The 12,026-nt window shown below is 41.9% G+C and overlaps 1 long non-coding RNA gene across 1 annotated transcript in view; it reads left to right on the forward strand.

The window, feature by feature from the left end:
• Nucleotides 1-9,624: 9,624 nt before the first annotated feature.
• LOC140595852 (uncharacterized) overlaps nucleotides 9,625-12,026 on the forward strand; it is a 39,103-nt gene continuing 36,701 nt past the window's right edge. Inside the window, exon 1 of the long non-coding RNA XR_011997780.1 lies at nucleotides 9,625-9,701. This is a non-coding gene — a long non-coding RNA (uncharacterized lncRNA). The remainder of the gene's footprint in view (nucleotides 9,702-12,026) is intronic.

Here is a 12,026-nt window from a genome sequence, read left to right on the forward strand (position 1 = left end):
CTAGGCTAGGTGGGGTTACTATTTAGGAGACAAGGTACTTAACCTCTCAATTTACACAAGTATAAAATGCAGGGTAGTAGAAGGCATCTCATAGGGTTGTTGTAAGGAATAACCAAGACATATATGTGAAGCTGTTAGAGCAGGGCCTGACACAAGAAAGCTCTCTCTATGGGTTAGCTGCTTTTAAATCATCACGGTGCTTGCATATACTAAGTTAACCCTGCATCTTAACTGAATTCAGATAGCCATACATTCTGGTTGTGAAGTCCTGAAGGATGAGAGTCTACTAAGAAGATTCTTTGAGTTAATCCTTAGTAGTTCCTGAGACTGAACACAGACCGACTAATCAGAGGATTTTTTCTGCTATTAGTGGACAATGATTTTTCTGACTAAATAGATACCAAAATGCATGATACTCTGGTTCAACTAATTGCTTTCCCAATGAGCCATAAACCGTCTAGTTAATATGTCTCTGTCCCCTCTAAAAAATCAAGTTTTCCAGTTTTCCCAGGCTGGTTAAACTCCTAATTATTATTCTAGTAACAAAATTGGAGCCTATTCAGGAAATCAGTGTGAAATAACTTTGAATTTTAACATAAATAAGTAAATAGTGCCTAATTTTAGAGGTAAATGTATATTTAGCACAAGCATGTGCTGCAAACATAATCCAACAGAGGCAGAAAAGGACATTTTGGATCAAGGGAAAAACGGTAGCATGGTAATGGGTATTAACTCTGCATCATTTGCCCACTCCCTTACTAATGTTTAACAAGGCTTTATTGATCACAATAGCCTTGATTTGTTCATGGGAACAGAAGATTACATTGTGGGCACCAAACCAATTCTTGTATACAACATCTGCCAGCCAAAGACTTCATTAATAATTGATTTTTGGGGAATTGTACAAGCCCATATGGGCCTCTTTTTTGCCAGCATGTTCCATCATAATATACAGATTGATTTACGAATAATCACAGGATATTAGTTCTGGAAAAGACCACAGATTGGAATTTGGAGGAGTTATTCAGTGGCACAGCCAGAATCAGTTTTTTTCTGACTCCTTTTGTAAAGTCTTTTACACAAAAAGTATGTTGAATCTTTCATCAACAGACTCTAAACCTTCGATGCACATCTAAAACCTTACAGCTCAATGATAAAAAGCATGTCTCCAAGAGGCTCACTCCAGATGACCTGTAGATACTCTTGACTACATCTTCTGTGAAGTTCCCCCATGAAGCTGAATCTCTATGCCAGACACCATGAAGACTGGGTTCAGAAATTCTTTGTTTAGTGAGACACGCAGAGTCCCCAGTTAGTATGGAAAGGTCTCAGGTAGCCCAATTTGCAGTGCAAAACTTTCTCCAAAATTATATAACACTCTTGCCTGGAAACTAGTTTCCTACTCATTAACACCCAGGACATCAGGTAGAATTAGCAGATCATGATTTGCCCAGATGTCTGGCTTGTTCTGCCTCTAATAGCCTGCACATTCACCTACGGGGAAGGCCACAGGTATGCCCCAGAGGTTGGAAGGCTCTCCTAGCTCTATCCTCTAGTGTCTGATGTCTGATTTCTAACCTCTTGCCTTGAATGTTTAAGGATCACATTTCTACCTTGGCCATTTTAATTGCTGTTTTCACATGAACTGCCTGCTTGGTCTTTGGTTTGGCCCTGGTCTTCCTCAGTTCTATAATTTTTGGGTCAGCACCAAGTCACTCCTGGTCCTGCAGGGCCTGTGTCTGGCAAGCTGAACTCTTGCTTGTCTAGGAGGGGAGTTCAGACATTCAATTTCTTCATCACCAGTTGTGTAAATATATCATGATTTACTGCCCAGGGCTGTGGCTGCTGCTGTAGCATTCCTTACCTGGTCCATCTACGACTCTGGCTGGTTCTGCACATGACTGAGCACTCAAAACTCAAAAGAACCCAAGGGGCATGGTCTCCACCTTCCTGTACTTGATAGTAGCTCCTATAAGCCAGATATTAAGATAGAACTCATGCTCCAGGGGCTTACCAGCACCTTCCAGTTACAGGGCAGCCAACCGCTTCCAAGACCACAAAATGCCATAGCTTACCTTGACAAGAGATGGCCAACAAGACCAGCCACAGGCTCCCTCAGGGGTGCATAGATGCACTTCCATGAAGCCTTGAAATAAAAATAGAATGCAAACTGGAACCACAAGTAAAACCCTGGGAGGACCTCCTGAAAACTTTGGAGAGAGTGGCCCAGTGCTCCAATCTTCCCAGTTTTTCCAAAGCTCACATCATGAGAACCCAACGATTGCTTTTTCTTGATTCCCCTTTCCCCTCCTGGCATGGCTATTCCCTGCTCCTTCTCCTCTCACAAGGGGTTTTCTTGCTGTAAGTACTCACAGCCTTCTGACACCCGTAGTAGGGACCCTTTGCCATGCTGGGTGGCCATTATCTACTGGGTAAGGGTCCCTTTTTCATTGCTTAGCCCTTAGAGGTCTTTTCCCTTCCCTGGCTCCTGCCCTGGTCACACCCCGGTTCTTAGTCTCAGGAAGAGGTGTGTCCCACTGCACTGAAATAATAGAGTTGGGTGGCATCATTGACCAAGGTAAAGGTCAGGTTTTGTTTCTACCTGCCGGTAGGCATGGACCCCACTACCTGTGTGAGGAAACCAGTGGTCTGTGGGAAGACTATGTTGCAAGGTTTCATCATAAGCTGCCCATGCTTCAGTCTGATCCCTGCAGTGGCCCAGCTGTCTTGTGGAGAATCATCCCCTTGCCTTCTGTCATCAGGGATGCTTCTGTCTCCAGGCAGCATCCACTCTCACTGAAACCATCATGCCAGGGGATCCTGGTCAGACATGTCCCTCGTAGGAAAGCATTTCTAATTGTAGAGCAAGAAAAATTGACCGGTTGTCCCAAGTGCTATTGTGAAATGACACTAGTACTATGGTTGGATTTTCTCCTAAGTGGATACACTCTTCTGAGTCTGATATTGATGCCGTCCACAAATAGGTGGGTGCCAGCTCACAGAGGGGGTTCATCATGCTCTCCATCCCTTAAAGCAATCATACAACTTATGAGGTTACTTGCCCTGGAGTGTCCTAAATGCCTAATGTTTGGCATATGACCTCCTGGTCTGAAGGGCCATGATGTACTTGAGAATGCCTTCCTAACATTTCATAAACTGGGTTCACATAGTCTCTATCAGCCATTGCAGGAGTTCACAAACTTTCCAAAAAGAACCAGATAATAAATATCTTAGGGTTTATGGGTCAGTGCTTTCTTTCTTGTAACTACTCAGTTCTGACATTGTAGAACAAAAGCAGCCTTAGGTTCTTAGGTGACTCAGTGGGTTGGACATCTGCCCTCAGCTCAAGTAATGATCCCAGGGTGCTGAGTTTGAGTTGTGCATGCACTGGGCTCAGTGGGGAGTCTGCTTCCTCCTTCGCCCCTCCTGCTCATGCTCTCTTGCTTGCTCTGGCTTTCTCAAATAAATCAAATCAAATCTTTTTTTTTAAATCTTTTTTTTAAAGTAGCCATAGAGAATATGTAAATGGTGGGTGTGGCTGTATTCTTATAAAATGTATTTATAAAATCAAATGGTAAATAGTTTGCAAATAACTAAGATATTACAATCCCCTTCCTGGTTGCCCCCGAGAAATATGCTAGTCAGACTTAACTGAGTAGAGTTTTGGGGCCATATTTTGTACAGGTAAGCAGGCCGTATAATGGCAGATAGGCAGAATGTCAGCTGTTCCAGAATGGCCTAGGTCAATCAAAGACATCTAATAATTTTGGAAGCTGGGAGATTCATCCCTTTGTCTCTGTGCCCTAAGGACTCTGGTTCCCTGTACTCCTTTCTCTTAGTCTGTTTACATACCAATTCTTCTGGGAGTAGATCAGTAGATTCAGACTCTAGGTTAGTTTAGCTTTTTTTTGGGGGGGGGGCCTATATATCACCTGTAAGTTCAATGAGAACAGGACGTTGATCATTGTCTAACACAGTGTCAGACTCATGGTAGATGTCCATTTATATTTTGATTTTTTTTTTTTACAGTTTTTCAGTTGAACTCATTCCTCATACATGCTTCTCAGAAAAGGCTGTCCAAATGAATGTGAACTATTCTACTTCGCAATGACACTCATCTTGTCACAGCCACCCTTGAGGTGTGGAGGCTCCACCTTGTAGTGTGCTATCACATAGGGCCAGGGCTACCAATAGACACAGAATCTCACTACACTCAGTCCCACGTTCTGTTTTGAATGCTTATAGTTTTCATTCTTATTTGTTAGGTGGTGAAAGCCACAGAGTAGATACCCTCTCTCGGAAGGCCAAGTGTGAAGAAGAAACTGCAGCTGAGGCTTCCGTGGTCTGGTTCTGTTTACAACTGACGGAGGTGAGCCAACATGGCCACAGGCTGACATCTACATGTTCCTGGCTTCAGGCCTCTGAGGCAGCTCTGAGAGGGGTAGAGTGCCAAGGGAGCTGCTTCTAGTAGAGTGGGAAGCTGGGAGGCAGCCTGGCTGCAGATTATTCTCACCTTCCTGTGGTCCCACTACTTTTCTAAGAGAAGAATTTAGAAACGACACATCCAAATCTACAAGTTGACTCTTGAGCTGGGCCAACAAGGAGCCATGCAAGTTCTGCTCTTCTTTGTGGTTTGGCAGTTTCAAAAGCATGGCAGTCCATTTTGTTCCTTTTCCCACTGGGTATTTATTTGATGAATGGAACGTCAGCCTCAACATAATATACTATGGTAACAGCATTGGCCAATGCGCTGTATCATACGACTTTAGTTCTTAGCTCTATGTGAAATGTCTGGCATTCATTTGGAAAAGAATGTCAGCTCAGACACATATCTCCTATTGTCTACTGCAAAGGTATGGAAAATGGAGAAGAGCTTTGTAAGATCTGAAACTTCAATGAGCATAGTTAATAAGAGAAACAATAGCAGGTTTGGCTGAGTTATCTTTTGAGTCAAGATTTTAGTAGGTAGATTAACTATTTGTATAAGCAAAACAGAGATAGAAAACACTAGCCCTAGTTCAGAAACAAAGTTCTTGAAAAGAAACGTTGACCTCTTAATCACCAGTTTATTATTTTTTTAAAAGATTTTATTTATTTATGAGAGACACAGAGGTAGAGACACAGGCAGAGGGAGAAGCAGGCTCCATGCAGGGAGCCGGACATGGGACCTGATCCCGGGTCTCCAGGATCACATCCCAGGCTGCAGGCGGCGCCAAACCGCTGCACCACTGGGGCTGCCCTTAATTACCAGTTTAGAATTAGTTGCCAAGACTGTCTTGTAATGATACTAGCATTCTAATTTTTCCTCTAATACCAATGGGACTGGTGTCTTCACAAAGCCAAGAGAAATAGACTTTTCTAGAAATCCTCACACAGCTGTGCTTTTCTGATACTTAAGATGACTTTTCTAACTCCTTTATTTTTTGGCTAATGGTGATTTACATTTGACCTATTCTCCTTTACCGTATCTTTTGGTCTGAAAAATTTCTATTTCTCTTATGACTGCTTTTAAATAGGATGCCTATCAAATTATTTTTTCATTTATAAAGCCGGCACATGTTGAATGAGGATGATATGATGAGAAGGGACCATTGTGAATATTTAAATGTAATTTCAGAGGATTTATACAAGAATGAAATTGGAAGAAAACCCAGAAAGTTTCCAATTTAAAATTATTTTATTTTCCTAATATGTATTTCTTGCTTTTGATTAGCTCTTTATTAGAAAGAAATGGATTGAGACGCAATAGGTCTGAGTTTTTGCCCTAACATGACAAATAATTTACAGTCAGAGTCTCAGCTACACCAGCACTTCAATGAGGGTGCCATTTTAGGAAGAAAACAGCTTCAAACATGGCTGGAATAAATAATGTACTTTGTTTCTTGGAGACCTCAAAACAGTCTTTTTGTTGTGACACATGATGTGATGGTATCTCATTGCATATAAAGTCCATGTTCCCGAAGATAGCATCTAAGCATCTTTGTGTTCTAATTCTTAATTCCCTTGCCAGATCGCTTCCCATTTGTCTTCTTGGTCTCTTTTTTTGTGAATATAGTAGACTCTTTGCTGACCTTTTATCATACCATGTATTTTCCTGACTCTGCACTTTTGCCCTTGCTCTTCTCTCTGCTAGCCTCAGCAGAATGATTTTTCCCCTTTGAGCTCACTAATAACACAGCATTTATCATATAGGGCAAGTATTTGTTGATGAATTTTATTTTTCACCTCCAAAGTTAGGGTCCTGAGGGTAGGGGACATGTCTGGCCTCTGGAACCTTGGTAAATGGTTGAGAACATGAAAGACGGATGAAGAGATGTCCTTGGCTGAAACTAGTCCACGTACTTATTCACAGAACTGTCCTGAGGCATACCTATAATTATTTCAAAGGCAACAAAAATGTCCTTTCTCTGTCAGTAGGAGGGGAAAGGCAAGTGTTATATCAGGATGCCTAAATGAAATGCACAACCTGGATCTTGAGAAGAAAGGAGAAAATTTCTCTGATTAAACACATCAGTTGGCAGAAGACCTGAAATCATGGGTAAGAGTGTTATTTTGCTGAACACTTGAATCAAGAAACACTCAAAAGGACATCAGCCACCACAGGTATGGTACCTGAGGTGGATATTCCTGATACCTGTTGAAAGCTTGGCATGAGAAGCCTGAAAAGTACAAATGGGCAAGGAGGTGGTAGAAGTGTCCCGCTGATAAATGCTTGGGCTTTGGAAAATCTAGGGAAGGGAAAAATATCTCAAAGTGTTGTCTTGGGCAGTCAGGAACAGCAGAAATGGGTGAGCGACAAGTTGTGAGGGAGGGTTGAATGGCAGATCTTCTAGATGACTTTGATACATTGCCAGTAGATGATGCTGTTGCCTCATCAGGCAAATGCAACTTGTCCAAAGGAGGCCTCACACCGCAGGAGCCAGAGTACAGGGTCTGTCCCAGTGCTGCCCCTCACTCAGAGGCCTGGAGGGAAGGGACCTCTGAGTTTTCCAGGGAGTCTTCATTTGTAAAACCAAGAAATCCCAGACTGAGTGATTTTTGAAGCCTCTTCGATGATTTTTTTTTTTTTTAAAGATTTTATTTATCTATTCATGAGAGACACACAGAGAGAGAGAGGCAGAGACACAGGCAGAGGGAGAAGCAGGCTCCATGCAGGGAGCCCAAAGTGGGACTCAACCCCGGATCTCCAGGATCAGGCCCTGGGCGGAAGGCGGCGCTAAACCGCTGAGCCACCCGGGCTGCCCGACTTTTTGGATATCTTGTTTATCTTTAACATTCAAACCTTAGAGATGCCTTCTATGCAAGCATGCTTTTTTAACAAAAATATTAATTTTTATTTAACCAAATCTCACTTAGATAATTATATGTTAGATCAAATGCACAATGGCACACCTGTGTGTATTGGTGAACTTCCTGGACCTAAACAACAATCTCATGTTAAATCTTATTTCTGTGAGCAAGAATTGTAGACCTAGAAAGAATCTTACAGGCTGTACCATTCTATCCTTTACTTCCTAGTATCTAAGCATTGGCTTCTTGAGAATGGGAAGGGGGATCCTTGTCATTTTTTGTTATTCCTTTTTAGAAGCTGCAGTTCTAGAACTCTGGACTTGTCTGCCAAGTCAGCTCTGCACTACATCAGCTCTTCAATGAGGGTGCCATTTTAGGGAGGAAACAGGGCTTTCATGAATTCTGAAAGCCCTGTTAAAACATAAAGCAATGAATAAATGACTGACATAGAACTTCCAGCTATTGTATTTGAACTACTTTTCTTGCCTACTCTTGGAACAGGGGTCTAGAAAGACCTTTGCTCTATATTTGCTTCAGATGTTTTCAGTTACATGGGAATTCAACTCCAAGGCAAGAATATGGTGGTAGATCAAATGCTAGAATTGTGCCCCTCCCTTCCCCTAATCCAGAGGAAGTATTCAGCTCCACGTCTCTGCCTCCTGCTTACCATTGGTGAAACCCAGATAATTTTAACAGACAGAAGGGCTCGCTACTCTTCCTGGCGAGTCTTGAAAGTCATTCTCTGCTGTTTCTTACAGTGATTGCAACAACGATTCATCATAAATAAAATAGCATACCCTGAACCTATGAAAAAATAGTTAAAACCCTCCCCTAGTAGGACAAGACAATTGCTGACTATTAGAATTGGCAAAATAGGGGGAAAAAATCAAGGTTTGAAAACTCATATGCTCCAGTTTATAACTTACGTAAGTGGACGATATGCATTTTTATCTGAAAAAAGATGATGGCCCTCAATTTTGTTCTCCCAAATGAGGACAATGTTTAGTAAATATTTAGGTTCTCTTGCTTTAAGAAGAAAGTCGAGAATGGCAGTGACCTCTGAATGCCCCAGTGACCCCTAATGACCTCCCAATGACCCAGCAAATCATCTCAGTAGATCTGTTCGGCTGCAGTGTTCAGAGTTAACAAGGTTTCATTAGGGCAGAAAAAAATTTGCCTTTGCTTCCAAACATGAGCTGAGCTCTGATAGGGCCTCCACAGGGGAACAGATTTCCCTTTTTTATCTTTCTGCCTCCCTGGTGTGTAATCTTGTCTTTTGAAATAGTGGCAATCAGAACAAATTACCTAAAGAGTGGGGAATGAAAAGATTTCACAGTCGTTCGGGGTATTTTTTGGTTTTCTTTAACAATTGGTACCTTCTCTTAGTAATTGAAAATGATCCAACGACTCTATATGTACTTGGTAATGCTTTTCTAAACATGTGAGCTGGAGAGAACACTTAAGGTGACAGAGATTGTTTCAACCAGCACTCAAAGAGCTCTGGAAAACCAGCAACCTGCCTCCTGGCCTGGTTCTTTCCCTGAACAAGGACCCAGAGGTTGGGGACAATGACTTCTATGGTTGGGAGGGAGTCAGAGTCCAGAAGAGGACAAATTTCTGTGGCTGCTCTTTGGCTCACATGCCAGATATAGAGTTCATCGTGGTTATCGTGTTCTTTGCAATCTTTTTTTTTTTTAAGGATTTTAATTTATTTATTCATGAGAGACACACACAGAGAGAGAAAGAGGCAGAGACACAGGCAGAGGGAGAAACAGGTTCCTTGCAGGGAGCCTGATGTGGGACTCGATCCCAGGACCCCAGGATCATGCCCTGAGCCAAAGGTAGACACTCAACCACTGAGCCATCCAATATCCCCTCTTTGCAGTCTTGAGAAAAGATAAAGAACAATGTTACTCAGAATCCATGCCCCGATTCTTGGTTGGTGCCCCTGTCTTCCCAGGACCTGGGTGCCTGTAAGGAGGGCCGCCTGAGCGCACCTCTGAAACATGGAGAGTTCACCGAGTTGGCGGTTCTAATCATCACACTCTGACCTCACATGTATGTTGGAAAACGTGTTCACTTCCAGAGTATCAGGGAGATGAAGAAGGTGCCCCAGTCCACTAGGACTAAGAAGGATTTGATACACTGAGAGGAGAAATTGCAAGATTAGGGTAGAGGAGGAGGTGCTGACATTCCTGGGGCATGCTTGGAGGGAACACCTGCCACCTTAGATGTTGTTTCTGGAGGTTTACAGCTGATAAGTGAGACATGTGTGGACAAGCAAACAGCCAGCCATGTGAAAGGTCACCTTCTAGACAAAGCAGCAAGGCTTCAGCTTCACTCAGAAGACCACGAGAAGCTCTAAGAAGGCAAAGTGGTCACGTCGCTACTAGAGAGTCGGGTGGAAAAAGGTGAGCATCTTGTGCCTTGCAGATATTCCCATTGATGGATGAAGAAATGAGCAAAGATTGTAAGAACCCTCTCTAGGGCTTGAGACCTTCTGAGTCTCATGTTATCCAAGATGAAGGTGCTTGGGGGATATCAGCAAAGTCTGGGGAGACTTCCAGAGGTGATAAGGTCTCCATTGTGTGTAAGTGATAAGGAGTTAAACAAGAAGACATTTTCAATAGCAACTCAAGAAAGTGAATACCAAAATCAGTAATTTCTAATGGGTAAGGCCGTGAGCTCCTTGAGCTTGAAGGTTATGATAGCCCCAAGTGGAGGTATGTGTAAGTGGGAGTCAGTGCAGGGCATCTCTGCAGGTGTATTTAATCAAAAGGAAGCATCAGGGAGCTGCGTGAGTGCTGGGTTGAGGCACAACACTCAGCCTTAGTGGCTGAGAGACTGGGCGCCTGCCAGCAATTCAGTCCTTAGGAGATGGAGTGCAAGGTGCACAGCCTAGACCTTGTTGTGGACTTCAAGGTCAGAGCAGGACCATTTTTATCAAGGATACTAGACCAAGTTCAATATAAGGCCCACTGACCTCCCTTCTCCCTTGGAACAATGCAGAAAGTATAGTTACTCCCTGAGCTGCTTTATTTTTATTTTTTTAAAGATTTTATTTATTTATTTGACAGACAGCACAAGCAGGGGGGATCGGCAGAGGGAGAGGGAGAAGAAGGCTCCCCCATGGAGCAGGGAGCCCCACTCTGGGCTCCATCGCAGGATCCCCCCCCCCCACCCCATGATATCCTGAGCTGAAGGCAGACGCTTAACTGACTGAGCCATGCAGGTGCCCCTCCTTGAGTTACTTTAAAGCTGGGCAATTCAAATATTCATTTCTGTCTTCCATTAGTCAAGTCAAATTTTTCACGTGCTTGGCCAAAAGCTATTAAAAAAATCAGTATAATAACCAGGGTTCAGAGTAATTTTTAAAAAGTACAACAAAGTTTACAAATTATGAGACCACCCCATAAACATACAAACAAGCAACATTACCAACTCACGTTCAAACTCAGCATCAGAAAAAGGAAGTATAATTGTGAATTTTAACAGCTGCATTTGAACTGCATTTTGCATGGGTTTGTGGAGCAATTGTGCAAAAAGAGTTCATGAGTCATGAGCATGTCTACATCAGACTACGAGTAGCCCATCAATTTCTAAAATTGATCTTGAATATATTCATGTCAGAGTCATCTCAGGATGCTTCTGATATGAGTCTTGTGCTAAAGAGTGGAGTTATTTTGGAGATGTTCTAACTAGGGGACCCTCTTGAAGAAGTCCCTGAAAAATCCTCCTCTATCTACCGTGATGATGGCTGCAAAGTCCATCCTGCTTCACAAAAAGCAGTTAATGTCTGGTGGCCAGAGAGGTGCTAGAGGTGGAGATGAAGAATGGGGAGATGTTTTGGGCAACTAAAACAACTTTTGGAATTTACCTGTATTTAATCTTCCATACATTTTTTCAGAGGAAAATATAGTGGCAGAGTTTTGACAATTATGGAAGCTTGGTGGTTGGTCAAGGGAGTTCATTATACTGTCTTTACTGTTTAAAATTTTCTATAATAAAGTTAAAATAGTTCTCTAAAGTAGTTCCTAGAATTTTTTTTTTTAACAAAAAGAAAATGATTTAAGGAATTCCTGATTCTCATTGATTTTATTCATTGAAAATCAACTTAAGAGAAATAGATCTAGTTATATGTGCCTATTATTTTGCCTATTTTGCACTTTTACATATGCCTATGATTTATATTTCTAGGGAGTAAGAGAAAGAAAGTGAACAAATGAGGATTTTTCCTAAAGACATTATGTATTTTTTTCACATTACATTAATGCTTATAATCTGAAAAATTCCATTAAGATATGTAGACAACTAGAGTCTAGTTGTCTTTCCACTTGATGCAATAGGCTATGGAAATGGCTCTTAATTGAATATACATGCTCAAAAGTACACACACCTTTCATTACATTGTTATCTTTTATGTAGGAAAACTCCAGTGAGCATTGATTCTAATCCTGGAGTGTATTCTGAAATATTCAGTACAGCCAGATTTCCTGATAACTCATTCAAGAGGAAATAGCCCTTGGCTTAGCCACCTACATACCATCTTCATTTTATTTTATTTTTTTATTTTTTTTCCATCTTCATTTTAATAATTATGTATAGCTTATAAATTAATAACCATGAACTCTCATGCCTGGTTATGTATTTTAAAGATCTGTGTGAAAACTCATTAAGACAGGCTGTGTGTGTGTGAATTTGATTGTGTTTTCTGTTCGTACAGGAAATACAAGAGC

This window comes from Vulpes vulpes, chromosome 1, assembly GCF_048418805.1.
Source record: "Vulpes vulpes isolate BD-2025 chromosome 1, VulVul3, whole genome shotgun sequence".
NCBI classification, from domain to species: Eukaryota; Metazoa; Chordata; class Mammalia; order Carnivora; family Canidae; genus Vulpes; species Vulpes vulpes.